Source organism: Podarcis melisellensis (assembly GCF_964234715.1).
Source record: "Podarcis melisellensis genome assembly, chromosome: 11".
NCBI lineage: Eukaryota > Metazoa > Chordata > Lepidosauria > Squamata > Lacertidae > Podarcis > Podarcis melisellensis.
Genome location: NC_138543.1, coordinates 6,319,481 through 6,334,386, shown reverse-complemented (window position 1 = coordinate 6,334,386; position 14,906 = coordinate 6,319,481). Strand labels below are relative to the sequence as shown.

At 43.0% G+C, this 14,906-nt stretch overlaps 1 pseudogene across 1 annotated transcript in view; it reads left to right on the top strand.

The window, feature by feature from the left end:
• LOC309380605 (splicing factor C9orf78-like) overlaps positions 1-2,459 on the top strand; it is a 30,635-nt pseudogene extending 28,176 nt beyond the window's left edge. The window contains exons 4-5 of the transcript XR_014173334.1: positions 740-1,292; positions 1,545-2,459. The product of XR_014173334.1 is annotated as a splicing factor C9orf78-like (transcript). The remainder of the gene's footprint in view (positions 1-739; positions 1,293-1,544) is intronic.
• Positions 2,460-14,906: the final 12,447 nt, after the last annotated feature.

Genomic DNA, 14,906 nt, shown 5'->3' with positions numbered 1-14,906 from the left:
GGACACACAAGGGGTTCCGTATATCGGTTAGCAAAATGTTTTCGGACAGCCCTCATCATGACCACCATGCAGTGAAGAAACTGAAAATACAGGGGCTCCTCTCTCAGTTCCTTAGTAAGAATCTCATTTCACATCCCATTTGGTTTTACCTGGATGAAGTCAACAGGAGTTGACACTTCACATGGATATGCATGTACTTTGACTGACCATGACACAGGACAGCTGGCTCAACCCATATTTTTGGTCTCATTGTGTCACAGTCTGGGCACACATTTAACCACCACAATACTTGCTAACATGCACAAAACTGCCAGAAAAGGGTCAAGCTAGATGTGATGTTATTCCAGCAACTGGCCCTAGCATGCTTGTTCTTTCTATACTAAAGCACAGCCTTTCCTAGCCGCCACCACCTCAACCTGGACCAAGGGTGTGTTTACCCTTAACTCCTGCCATGGTCCCAGTGTGCCTCAGGGCCTCTGTGGCTGGATTTGCCCTGGGAGAGAAGCTGCCATTGGCTGCTATTTAATCAAGAAAAAGCATGCATGCATGAATCAGTCATGCGCTTAATGTCACCTATAGTTTGCTGTAAGTTAACAATGTTAATTGGGCCAATTTCAGACTGAACCTTAAATTTCTAAATCTTCCCATTTGGGCAATCACCAGAAAATTAGGGAATGGCAAACAATATATTATTAGTGGACTAGTGGTTGTAATCTTTTGTTGCTCTTTTGTCTAACAGGGAAAGGAATTTGATTCTGCTTCTGTTGTTCCTCCCACAAGCGATGGGGGGGGGGAAAGGGTCCGCTGCCAACGCAATCGGGGACATGCATGCGGGAAAGGCTTTCCGTCGGAGGAAGGTGGACTCTGAGGATGATGATGAAGATGCACAGGTCACTGAGGAGGTCTGGCTAAAACTAGAGGAAGCAAAAGAAGTGCAGGGTCTAAGAAGGAGGCCAAATGGAGTGAGTGCTGCTGCTCTGCTCATGGGTGGAGAAACTACAAGAAGAAATGACTCTGGTGGATGATCCCCTTAAAATAAAGACCGGTGGAAAGGTGGACATGAAGAAACTGAAAGAACGGGGCAAGGCCAGGATCAGTGAAGAAGAGGACCTCAACCTCGGGACTTACCGTATTTTGCTGCAGAGACCAACAGGAGGGATGAAGATGCTGATATGATGAAGTACATTGAAACCGAGCTGAAGAGAAGGAAGGGAATTGTGGAAAATGAGGATCAGAAAGTGAAGCAGAAGAACCCAGGGGACTGTCTGTATGAGCTGCCTGAGAACATTCGTGTTATGTACTGAAGTTCTCACCCTGGGCCAGCAGGAGGATACTGTAGATAGTTATGCAAATAAGGGATCAAAAGTGACATTCAGTGATTGGATAGTTTTAGAAAGTTGTTACAGTAACGTTGTACTGGAGCTCTATATAAGCAGGTTGACTGAACCCTTCAGTTCAGTTCTGTCCTGGTTTGTGAATAAGCAAGAGCTGTTTGAAGAATCGCTGTGTCGTCTGATATGTTCACCCACAACTTAACAATTCAGGTCTCTTCAGCTAAGAAGACTGAGGAGATGCTGTCCAATCAGATGCTGAGCAGCATCCTAGAGGTGGACCTCGGAATTGAAGCTAAGATCAAAAACATCATTTCAAGGTGGGAGACACTGAGAAACCAGAACCTGAGAGGTTCCCACTGAATTGCAAATGCCCCCCCAGATGAGAAGGCAACCGATGACTATCACTATGAGAAGTTCAAGAAGATGAACCGGCAGTACTGAGGCTGACTCTTCCGGAAGGCAAAAATTCCTCTTCAGACATTAAGGGCAAATGCACAGGGGACTTTGAGAATGTGGCAGTTCACTTAGAATCATCCCTGCAACTGGGAACTTTTTTTGTAAACAGCTTTGATGTTTTTGCACTCAAGCAGTGTGTACGTTTTAAGAAATAAAATAAAACTCTTGATAAAAGGTGGACGGTATAAATAATCTAATTCAAGATGATTGAGGTTGTAGCCCCACATTGTGGCTGTAGTGGGTAAGGATACTACAGGGCTGTGTAAACTGTGGCCCTCCAACTTCATCATTCCCAGCCAGCATGGTCAGTGCTAAAGGAGGATATGATTTGTAGTCCAGCAGCCTCTGGAGTGCCACAGTTTCCTCGCCCTGGTTCTGCCAGTTTGCTAATGTTCCACCTAGTGTAATGCCTAATTGAATAATCCCCTCCAGTTGTTCTATCTCCACAGCTGGAGGCAGTAACATTTCTGCGTACCAGTTGCTGGCACCCACAGGAAGTGAGAGGGCTCTAGTCAGGTTGTGGGTTTCCCAAAGGCATCTGGGTGGCCCCTGAGAAAAGGATGCTGGACTAGATGGGCCATTGGCCCAATCCACCAGGCATGTCTCATGTACTTTGTTAAATCCTAGTGAATATTCATAGACTACTATGATGGCGCAAGCAACAACTTGGGCTTTCGTGAGTTCAGCTAACAAAGTTTTAAATTGCATTTATGAAAATGCCCAGCGATTCTGTATGATCCACAAGATAAAAATAGCATCTACCAGGAAGGGTTTGCATCACTTTCTTCATTCATCCTTGGAGATTTCTTTGGTCTGATGCTTAACTTCCAACGCCGCTTAAAATGGAGCGATATTTCCATTGGCTATGACGTTGGAAAATTGAATTGTGCTGTTGTTGCCTTTAACATCTTAACTGTGAGTCCACTAGGAAGCCAACATGCTCACATAGCTGATTGTGACCCAATCTCTGAAATATCAAAGTGGGAGGTGCAGTTCAGATTCTTCATCCCTTGATCACTGCTGTCAAACGGTGCAGATTTATTCCCACAATGCATGGGGGTGACATTAATTTTATGATGTTTATGTACTCTCGCCATAAGGTTAAAGCAGTTCCTACTATTAAGCTAGATGAAATTGCATTACCGTAATGAAATGCACTTTACTGATAAAGAAGAATGTCACTTTCACAAGTGGAAGCTCTGTTAGCAAATTTTTACGAGAGAATTCCCAAAATCATATCTTAATTGCTTGGACAGCTGTGTAGTTTACATAACGAGCAAACAATGCCAAGGTTTTTTATTTCCTTTGTCAGCTGTACTGGATGTTAGTATGCATGGTGGACCTTTTTTAGGCCTTTTATTACTTGATTGCAAATCATTCTTCATTGCTGCCCAAATTTATAGAAGGACATTGCTCCCTGAGGTGCTGTATCCTTTCAGGTCTGTAACTGAACGTGACTGATGGCTCTAGTGTAACAGTTGCTTATTACGACGCTCACTGAGCTATGATTGCTCCAATACTTTATGTTGGCAGATGTGTTTCCCTTGGAACAGCATCTCTGAGACAGAGGTCATTGATCAAACCCCCCTCTGGCTGTTCCATTATGTGCAAATTATTGCTAAAAGCAGAGAGACCAAGTCAGTGTGTGTGTGTGTGTGCGTGTGCGCCTGGGCGCATGCGGTGCAGTCATTGCAGAGCAGAAGGAGGGGGAGACCTAGGATAATGAAGCAAAAGAAGAGAGAGGGAAAGAGCAGGAGAGAGCGAGAGAAGAAAAAGATTCCAAGTCTGCAATTTACAGTCAATTCATGCAGCAGGAGCAATTTTACTTCCATCCCTTAGAAGGAATGGCATATGAGAAAGAGGCTAGACTGTTTCAGCAGTCTGACCAATTAGGGGAGGGATGGTTGTACCGCCTTCCAACTGTTGTTTCCATCTCTCCAGAGGTGGGATTAGCCAGACAGGGCCGAGCAGGAATGATTGGCTCACACCCTAAATTAGTCACAATAAGAGATTGTTTTGTTTTTGATTCTTCCCCACTATCACATTGGCTGGGCTCAAGAATTGGCTTCATTCGCCTTAGGCTGAATTATAACTGGCAGGTTCAATATGGGTTGGAGACACATTAGGGACACTGGGGACTGCACCCTGAGGCATCAGAATGATGCAAAAAGGATGACCCAAAACAACTTTTCATGGCTTACCCTGCCAACTGGCCTGCTTCAGGTTCTGATGGCAATGTCAAGGCCTCCTGTCTGCACCTTTCAGATGTGGAGCCAGGGAAGAGCAAATGCCAGTTCATCTCTGATTGGATGCTGGGTGGGATCTTTTGCAGAAGGCAAGAAGCACTATGCACAATCCGTCATCTTGGTAGCAAGCATGCTAGCACCGAGTTCAGGGAGGAGGATGGCCTGTTATGGGTCAGATGTGTGAATTAAGAATGCTGAGGCTCACTGCTCAACCTATTAACTGTGTCATATCAGCATTCCAGGGTGTATGGAAAATATCGAGGTTGCTTCTCTGTTCTTGTTGTTTGGGTATAATATGTAGGAAACGATATCCAAAGAAACAGTTTCATACATATGAATCTGTCTGGCTTGGTGCCTCCTTAGGTAGCAAGCATTTTCCATAGTAACCATTCCATCAACAGGAGACCCCAAATACATGTCAACATCAGAACTGTATAGAACTCATTATGTAAGTCTCAAGGTGTCAGGGGCTGGATGGACACTGAGGAGCAGTGACTGGATACTGATGAGTGACACCAGGAGAAAGATGGTTGGAGACTGCATAGCCTCCAACATTTCTCTGGTGAAAATAGGGACATCCTATTCAACAACAACAACAAAAACAATTTTATTATTTATATCCTGTCCATCTGACTAGGCTGCCCCAGCCACTCAGGATAGATTCCAACATATATAAAAACAATAAAACATTAAACATTCAAAAACTTCCTTATACAGGACTTCCTTCAGATGTCTTCTATAGATTTCAAAATCCTGAAATGTGTTGTTATCTAAAGCAAATAAGAACAAAATATGTACAGCTTTGATGTAAGTAATATTTGAAATATGCTTGTTTGCACAGTACTTCAAGTACTACAAAAAAGTGTTCATGCTAAGATTCTGTGCATAAAGTCATAAGACTTGGCTCAATATTTAAACAAAAATTAGCACAGACACTCTAAGAATATAAGAAAAGTTTCTTAGATCAGGCCAGTAGCCCATCAAGTTCAGCGTCCTTCTCAACAGCAACACCCCTCTTCCCTCCAGGGTTTCCAGCACTGCCTCTGACAGCGAAGGGAGAACATAGCCATCATGTTTAGTAGCTAGAGATAGCCTTATCCTTCATGAATTTGCCACTTTAAAACCCTCTTTTGGTGGAGATGATTAGGGAGGCAGGAGAGGATATATTATTTAATGATATCCTTCCTAACTTGTGCTAGCAAGTTCCATTTCTAGCAGAGTTCCAAACATACCCCTTTTTAAATTACGCAGCAAGCAGCTTGTTGCTGACTCAGCTGACTCTTACTATTAAAGATTCCTTCCTGGTAAAATCCTTTCTAATCCCTCTTAAAAACACAAGAATCTTATTAATGTTAATATAAAAGTAGTTTACTGACAGATTCATTCAGGTTCACAGACATACAGTATATCTCAAGGGCAGGCTTAGGTTACATAACAACTAGTAAAGGTAAAGGGACCCCTGACCATTAGGACCAGTCGTGGACGACTCTAGGGTTGCTGTGCTCATCTCGCTTTATTGGCTGAGGGAGCCGACGTACAGCTTCCGGGTCATGTGGCCAGCATGAGTAAGCTGCTTCTGGCGAACCAGAGCAGCGCACAGAAATGCCGTTTTACCTTCCCACCGGAGCGGTACCTATTTATCTACTTGCACTTTGATGTGCTTTCAAACTGCTAGGTTGGCAGGAGCAGGGACCAAGCAATGGGAGCTCACCCCGTTGCGGGGATTCGAACCGCTGACCTTCTGATCGGCAAGCCCTAGGCTCTGTGGTTTAACCCACAGCGCCACCCGCGTCCCCAACTAGTACTATTCCACAACAACTACTACTGTTCCATAAAGAAGTTAGTCTTAAGTGATTGCGACTAAGCAGTCACTTTTCCAAACATACAGCAACATACAAAATGGAGAACACACACTGATCAGACCACGGAGGCCATGTGCTCCTCCATGCTAGTACAACAGACCACCCCCTCTTCAAGTCACATGTAGTGGAAGTCTTTCCCAGCTTAGGAGGAAACAGGAAGTCTTCTCCTGAGTGGAACAAAACATCCCCTAACATGTCCATTGTAGGAATGTTGTACTTGACTGCAGTTTTACATCCCACACTGGATGGGATTACGTCCCTATGATCTTTATACCTTGCCATAATTCATCTTAAATCTGCTTGACATTTCCAGTTGCAAGATCCATAAAACTGGAAGATCTGGGATGAAAGGAACTGTGTGAGAGAGAAAAAAAGGATAGGGGAGTCTGCTCAGCAAAAAGGAAACTGACGAAATGGATCCCTGTGAGATGCCATATGGCCCATTCCAAGAAGACAAAGTACCAATAGATCTCGATTCAAGGAATAAACATAGTTAGAGGTAAAACGTTTGCCAGAGTCTAAGTTGTATTATCGCAGGTTCAACAACGTTGAAGGTCTGCATGCTGGCCTAGTTCTGGACTCATCACTGTCTTAATTATAATAGGCCCTGCCTTGATGGTTGATTGCCAGGAATCATGAAGTTTTCAAAATATTGTTACCAAAAAAAATTTCTTCATTGAGTATTGGGTGAACTACAATTCTTCTGTTTTAAAAAGAACATTTAAGTCCAGTTTCTGGAAAGGCTTTGAAATAATATGTTTGCCAGGGCTGAAATAGCATTTTCCCCAGGTCACTAAATTGCAAGTGCTGTTAAACCTTCCTAGATTAGGAAACAAATATATCCATCATCTCTCCAGGTCACTAAGAGTCTCTGGAAGTCTCTTTGGGATGTTGGGGGGAAAGTGTTAGGGACCTTTCAACTTTAGTCCAGTCATGTGCTTTATAAAAATTCTTGCTGAGCTGTTCCATTTCTGGGTTGCCTTCCCCTAAAGTACTAGTTTTCTAAAGTGCCAGCGGAAACAATTCAATCTAAAGTGATAACTTTTCTAAGTGTCTCTGGTTGAATATAGTATGTAAATATGTGCAGCCAAAAGGATCTGTGAGGCAAAATATATTCTGTGAATGTAAAAATAATTCATCCTGATGAGCTCATGCTTTGGAATTGATTACTAGGCTGCTCAATAGTCAAGATACTAGTTTTAAGAGGGCCTCTCACTTGCGATAATGAGAGGAAACCATTTTAATTAGCCTGCCTTAACTATGCAATCAAGCATAGATGACCTTGTATACAGAGACTAAAAAGTCTTTTTCTCCTTCTCAGCATTTCTCTGCTGATTAGATAGTTTTCTAATATCAAAACTGCAAGCTCTATACTGTAGAGACTTAGATGGTCTGATCCAGACCCCGAGGGCCAAGCTAGACCCAACAACAAAGATGAGTGAATGCTTCTCCATCACTTTGAAGTTTTGTGCATTTAGCAGTTGCTGGAAGGGGGGGCGGGAATCCAAATCAGAATGTGTGTGTGTGTGTGTGTGTGTGTGTGTGTGTAGGGAGTTTATCTCTTTACCCATGCACTATTTTGAAGCTGTTGTTTGTCTTGGTCAGAAAAGCAAATGTGCACACATATGAAAGTATGTATTTCTTTTAAAGAAAAAGGCTCCCAAAACAATTGGCTTTTGACCAATAAGTAGAAGATAGCCCTTGACCTCAAGTTTATGATCTAAACCAGGCATAGGCAAATTCAGCCCTCCAGATGTTTTGGGACTACAACTCCCATCATCCCTAGCTAACAGGACCAGTGGTCAAGGATGATGGGGTTGTAGCCCCAAAACATTTGGCGGGCCGAGTTTGCCCATGCCTGATCTAAACACATGAAACAAAGTGGAAGGGGAATAAGAGGAAAGTGGGGGGGGGGGGGACAAAGCTAGGCACTTATTTTGGAGTCGTGGAGGGTTTCCTTAATTTTTTTCTGTTTTAAACAGATACAAGGTTTGCTCCTTCTTCAAGTGTGTTGGCCACTTCTGTTCTATACAATGCCCGAAGGCTGCTATATCATGGTCACAACAACTGTGCCAATAACTGAAGCAATGTTGCTGTTGTCGTCGCAGTTTCCCTGCGAACACTGCTGATAAGTTTACTCAGGAGTCCTTGGTGAAAAACCTTATCAAAAATTCCTCTAAGTCCAAGAACACAGTGTCTACTGAACCACCCCTAGCTACATGTTTGTTGACACCCTCTAAGAACTCTAAAACAGCTTGTTGGGTAGCATTTATCTTTTGCTTAAGCCATCTTGATTATTCTTTGCTGTGCTTGATAATTTTACCTTTAATCAGGCGTTCCACAAATTTACGCAGAATATGCACATTAAAAAAAACACTATTAATTCAATTGATATGCTACCCTTACTCCTGAAGGAGCCCAGGGTGGCAAACACATCCATAATAACACAATTTGAAAAAATACATTCCAATAATAATTAAAAACATTCTCTCATCCAGTGATCTCAGGGTTGCCACGATTGGTGCAACAGAAATGTTTCCAAATTCCTCCTGAAAGTCAATAAAGAGGGAGACAGACACACCTCACCGGGAGGGCAGTCCATAAATGGGGAACTGCCACCGAAAAAGTCCTGTCATGGGACCCCAGTCAACTGTGGCTCCAGTGGTCGCTCCACCAACAAGGGTTCATGTCTGATGGTTCAGGGTTGGTTGATACTGGACCTAGCGCTAACATTGTGATATCTATTCTGAGCACAAGGAAGGAAATCTGAAAGCTGATATAATACAATGAGGAGGGGGGAATTCCCAATAAATATTAAATTATTTAAATATATGTTGTCTGGGGGAACTTTAACCACAACATCAACACTTACAGCTGTGTGTATGCGAAAGAGACACCTTCGTTTCATTAAAGGGAAAGGCTTAATTTGGGAGGTGGAAGAGGAATGAAAGCTGCAGAAGAACATTAGAATCAGCTGTGTATGCTCTAAGAAAAGTGCCTTTTCAGTGGGAACGAGAGATGTTTTGCGTGGACTGCAGGTCAGAGATGCTGCTGCAAGGATATCAGGGTTGCCTTAGAAGCAATTAGAATTGATCCTTTTGAGGAAAAGTGAGTAGACTAAGAGGCTGACTTGATTCCCTTTCCAAGTATGCGTTAGATGGGCAAAAAAGAAATTGGGCAGGGTAGCAAACACACCAGAGGGCCAAGGAACCAGAAGGGCGTTGAACAGAAGGGGGGCTGCACCGATTGCATACATTGAAAGCTCATTCCCTGTGCTTCGGGAATTGGAGTTTAAGCTTGCTGGGAATTGTAGCTTTCTGAGCGGTAAGCACAATTTCCAGGATTTGGAGTAGGGGTGAATATGTGTTTTAAATCTACAGTATTGTGTGTAAGCAGCCTCTGTCTCAATCAAAAAGTTTCAACTTCAACATGGGGCTACGTGAGTTAAATTATGAATGAATTTATAAGTTTACATTATGAGTGAGGGGAGGGGAATAGAGGGCGATGGAAGCAGTCTGGGCTTCCTCCAGTCAGACTGTTCCCTCTGCCCACAAGGCCAGTGGAAACCATGTACCTTGTGAGAAAGAAGAAGAGAAACGACTTAAATTTATTTGGTTTAGAATTCTTTAAAAATATAACCCACCTTGGATGCCTTGGCAGAAAGGCTGCGTACAAATCCAACAAACAAACAACTTTCAGTTAAAATGCATTTGATCACAACAACCTGAAATATTAAGAAACTCTTGACTACTACAACAGCAACAACAGACAAAACACACACACACGGGCCCCACACAGAAATAAGACAACAGTATGGAGGAGGCACATTGAATGAAAATGTAGCTTTAACTCTGAACATAGATCAGGATCTACTGGCAGATCTATGGGTGATCTTCCAGTAGATCAGCAAGGATTTCTGACTCCCAATTGTTTTACAACAGCAACAACAAAATGAACCCCTGCTCCCTCAATTTGATTGCTGAAATGTAGAAAGCTTGGGGAGCTAGAATAGGTGGAATAGTATGGAAAGACTGTGAGCTCAGTTCTAGTACTTACAGGAAAGCCCTGTGGTCAGCAGCTGCTCAGAGACACATGTTCTAATAATAATAATAATAATAATAATTTATTATTTGTACCCCGCCCATCTGGCCGGGTTTCCCCAGCCACTCTGGGCGGCTTCCATAGAAACCAAAAATACACTAAAATATCACAGATTAAAAACTTCCCTAATAATAATAATAATAATAATAATAATAATAATAATTTTTTATTTATACCCCGCTCTTCCCGGTTCAGAAAACCAGGCTCAGGGCGGCTAACAACAAATTTAAAACACTTAATTGTGATACAACAAAAAGCATGTCTTTTGCTTCTGGGTGCAGTTCATGAATGGTGCAAATGCAAAGCAGATCCCACAAGTCTGGAATCTGTCTTCTCTTCTCCTAGAGGCACTATCCATCTTCAGGAAGAGCTTTTTTTGGTGGTGGGATGTGTGCATATGTTGGGTGCTGCAGTGAGTGGGAGAAAAATCCCTTCTATCAGCTGTTCAGAGGATCCAACCCTATATATGAAGAGTTGCATAAGCCTTTGGTGCAGGATAGCTAAGGAGAGTTTGTGAGCTTTAAGCACATCCAGCCAAGAAGCTCTTCAGATGGTAGGTAGACAGAATGCCAAAATGTCTGGGAAAATGATCTCAGGCAACGCAGTCTGGATGCTTGTGTCTGTGCATGTAGTTTTCAAAGGCTTGACATTGTTGTATGAAAGTATTTCAAGCTTAGGAGCGGAATCTTTACTTACTGGGAATATCACACGGACCCAACAGTTTTGCTGATCTCAGAGCAATTAACTGAACAGCAGTGTGATTATGTTTTAATTCAAACAAAAACCATATGAGCTATTAGTAAAAGATTATGGGTTATGAATAGAAGTACTGGGAAAGAAAACAGGGAGCATCGTCAACAAAAGGAACCCAATGGATCAACGGAAGGTTTTACTGTAGGAAATAATTAATGCCCTAGATAATTTGAAAATACAAATTTGACCTTAGATGGAGCCTAAACTCTTATTATTGTTGCCACGGTATGAAGACTATAGTTTAATCTGAATAATATAATGGCAAACCCCGTGAACAGAAGTTATTTATATGAAGGTATATATTTTATTGGCTACAAATAGCACAGTCCAAGTTAGAAGTTTCAGGGAGGGTTAAATGATTTCCTATATGTTGCCATGTGAAGAAACTGAATAAAAAATTAAATGGTAAAAACAGAAGTGCAGTTAAATAATGGCTCACTCAAGGCTCTGTATTTTTAAGTCTAGGTAAAGGTAAAGGTACCCCTGCCCGTACGGGCCAGTCGTGTCCAACTCTAGGGTTGCGCGCTCATCTCACTTAAGAGGCCGGGAGCCAGCACTGTCCGCAGACACTTCCGGGTCACGTGGCCAGCGTGACAAAGCTGCTCTGGCGAACCGGCACCAGAGCAGCACACGGAAATGCCGTTTACCTTCCCGCCAGTAAGCGGTCCCTATTTATCTACTTGCACCCGGGGGTGCTTTCAAACTGCTAGGTTGGCAGGCGCTGGGACCGAGCGACGGGAGCGCACCCCGCCGTGGGGATTTGAACCGCCGACCTTTCGATCGGCAAGTCCTAGGCGCTGAGGCTTTTACCCTCAGCACCACCCGCGTCCCTCCATTTTTTTTAAGTCTAAGCTATACAAATAATGTTCTGTCAAACCCAGAACCGTTTGCCACATGTTGTCAGAACAACACCACACCTTCAGAACTTCTGAGATCTAATTTATTTAGCCACAAAACCCTGTTGAAAGGTCCATGGCAAAACCTTATAATATTAAAAATTTCAGTCTGGATGATTTCATCTCACTGTGCCCATGAGAAAGGGATAGAGAAATTCACTCCACCATGAAAACTGTGTTTGTCTCTCTGTGCGCATTCAGAATGACAAACTGCTGAAATTAAAGCCTTCTGTAGGCATTTAATCTGTGTGATTGGCAGTGGCGTAGTGTGGGTTGTCAGCACCCGGGGCAAGGCAAGTAATTTCCACCCCCTAACCTGTGGATTTGCACCCCCTAACCCGTGGATTTGTGCCCCCTAACCCTAACCCTCAGATGTTGCGCCCGGTGCGGCCGGCCCCCCTGCACCCCCCATGCTACGCCACTGGTGATTGGTTGGCATCTGTCTGTCTCCTGAGACAATGGAAGACTGCACTTTCGGGGCTGAAGTCAAACTGTTGGGGAGTTACAGCGCCTGCTGTGGCTGTAGAGACCAATATGGGAGAGACATGCTTTGTTGCAGCTGGGGCAGATGGAGGTGTCCAGTTGTGCTGATGCAGGTGTACAGTGGCAGCTTGCTGTGCTGCTAAGACACTGTTGGCTGAGGGGCTTGTGTGACAACACCCCAGTGTACACAGGCTCCAGCTGAACAATCAATGTCCTGCAAAAAATGGAACTGATGTATCAGAGTTTATAAGCTTTGGGGTGTACACCAGCAGGATCCTCTGCTGATAGGAACTTGTATTTGGATCTGCACCCAATAGATAGTCCATTGAGAACATCAATTTAAAACCACAGTTGTAAATAAGTAAATAAGCACACCAGTATGTACAGTGGTCAATATACCTTTGTCCTCAGTTCCTTGCTGGTGCAGCACGTGTTACGGTGAGGACAAAAAAACACTCATAATTTTAAATAAATTAAAATGTCTATCTCCATCCCCCACAAAAGAACACCAAGAGCTTGTTTTATTTGTAACTAGTGGCAGTTTATGCAGTCTTCAGTATTTATTGCCTGCCTGAAAAGAGAGAAGGGTAGTGTAAGGAAAACAAAAAGGCATATCTAAATGCTTGTTTGGGATTGATACTGATCTTCTTGGTCAGAAGATACAGACTTTCAAAAAGTAGTGTTTTTTAAAGGAAAAGTAGAATTAAAAATATATATGAGTGCCTTAAACATAATGGAATATGAGCAAAATTATTTTCCACTTCAACTAGATCTTCTGAAGGAAGGTTTTATTGATGTGATTTCACCAGACATTCCTTTTTGGGGGGTGCCTGAACAAGGCAATTTTAATGACTCCTTGGTCTAGTCTCTAAAGCACTAAATTTTGTCAGCCCTGAAGTTAATTTATAGAGTGGTGCGCAGCCATGTAGCTAATATCTCCCATTAATAACTGTGTGCATGTCTGATTTTCCACACTCTTTGCTGAAATATATAATCCTTTATTCTCCAAATAAAATGGAGAGGTCAACAAAATAGCGGGAGGCTGTGCGGTTTCTTCACAGTCTGCTCTTTTTGTCCTGTCACTAGTGAGATTGCCAAAGTCCATAATTACCTGTTCCTAAAATGTATTTGTCCACAAAGTAATGTTCAGCAGCATTACAAATAGAGTGGCATTTCTTGCAAAGGTTCTTCTCTGTCTCAGAAAGTAGAATGGTCTTCTGCATATGAGTGATCATTCAATTGAAAACCATGGTTAAAAGCAATTTTGGGGTACACTTTTCAATGAAGAAATTTTCACAGAAATGCACCTGTAATGTATGCTCTCTAATTACCTGTCACCTGTGCAGCAGCAAACAATGCCCCCAAATTTCAGCCACTTACTATTTTACAGGTTTCTTTCTGTATATAAAAAACACCTGAGACCATCTTTATAAATCTTACAAACTGGCTTCTCCTTCTTCCTTTACTCTGGCAATAGTGTGAAATTATGTTCTGTGCTGTTTTTCAAACAAAAACTCACCGAGTGAAGGAGCCAAGTGTTCAATGTCTGATACACAGGGCAACATGAGCAGCACAGTGCCGAATTCAAAAGTTGGAGGTGCAAAGGAAGAGTCTTTCTAAACAAAGCTTAAGTGAGGTTTTAGAGCATGTGAGTTGCAACATCAAAATGGAAGTAAAACAGAGAATATGAGTGATATCCTGTGTGAGTCATTAGATAAGAACTTAAGAATAATGTGCTGCATCAGGCCAATGGCCCATCTGGTCCAGCATCCATTTCTCACAGCTAGTAGCCATGGATGGCCATCATCTCATTCTCAGAACAGACGCTTTGAAGACCGTGAACACAAGTAACTCAAGTTCCTTTTGTAACATTGGTGGTGAACCTTAGGCCAGCAGGTGAATGCAGCACTCTACATCTCCCTGTCTTGCCTTCAAAACTCTTCCCAGGCCACGTTGCTTGATGGCCCCATTTCACACCCTCCTTAGATGTATCTGCCTGCTGGAATGTGCCCTTGAACTCTGACACCTCTCTGCCCTGACTGGGGTGCTCTCTCATTCTCTCTTAGTAGAAACTAACCTGTTGTACAAAGGTAAAGATAAAGGTATCCCTGACCATTAGGTCCAGTTGCGGACGACTCTGGGGTTGCAGCGCTCATCTTGCTCTATAGGCCAAGGGAGCTGGCATTTGTCTGCAGACAGCTTCTGGGTCATGTGGCCAGCATGACTAAGCCACCTCTGATGAACCAGAGCAGGGCACGGAAACGCCATTTACCTTCCCGCCGGAGTGGTACCTATTTATCTACTTGCACTTGACATGCTTTCGAACTGCTAGGTTGGCAGGAGCAGGGACCGAGCAATGGGAGCTCACCCCGTCACGGGGATTCGAACCACCGACCTTCCAATCTGAAAGCCCTAGGCTCTGTGGTTTACACCACAGCACCACCCGCGTCCCTGTTGTACTAAGGTAATATATATATATTAATTGTTCTACTCCCTTTTGCCTGTTTCTATCCACCCTAGTATATGGCCCTTGGAAGACTACCCTGAAGAAATGTGGCCCTTGGTTCCCTGCAAACTGAAATCCTTCACCCAGAGCCACTGACACATTATTCACAATGTGTATTTTATAGCTGTGTTTGTTGCTAGCTATTCTATTCCATTTGAATGTTCCGTAAACTGCCCTGGGACCCCTTGGGGTGAAGAAATGGTTTAAAAATGAAATGAATAAATAAATAATTTTGCTTGGGCTTTATTTTATTGTTTGGATGTCCTGGT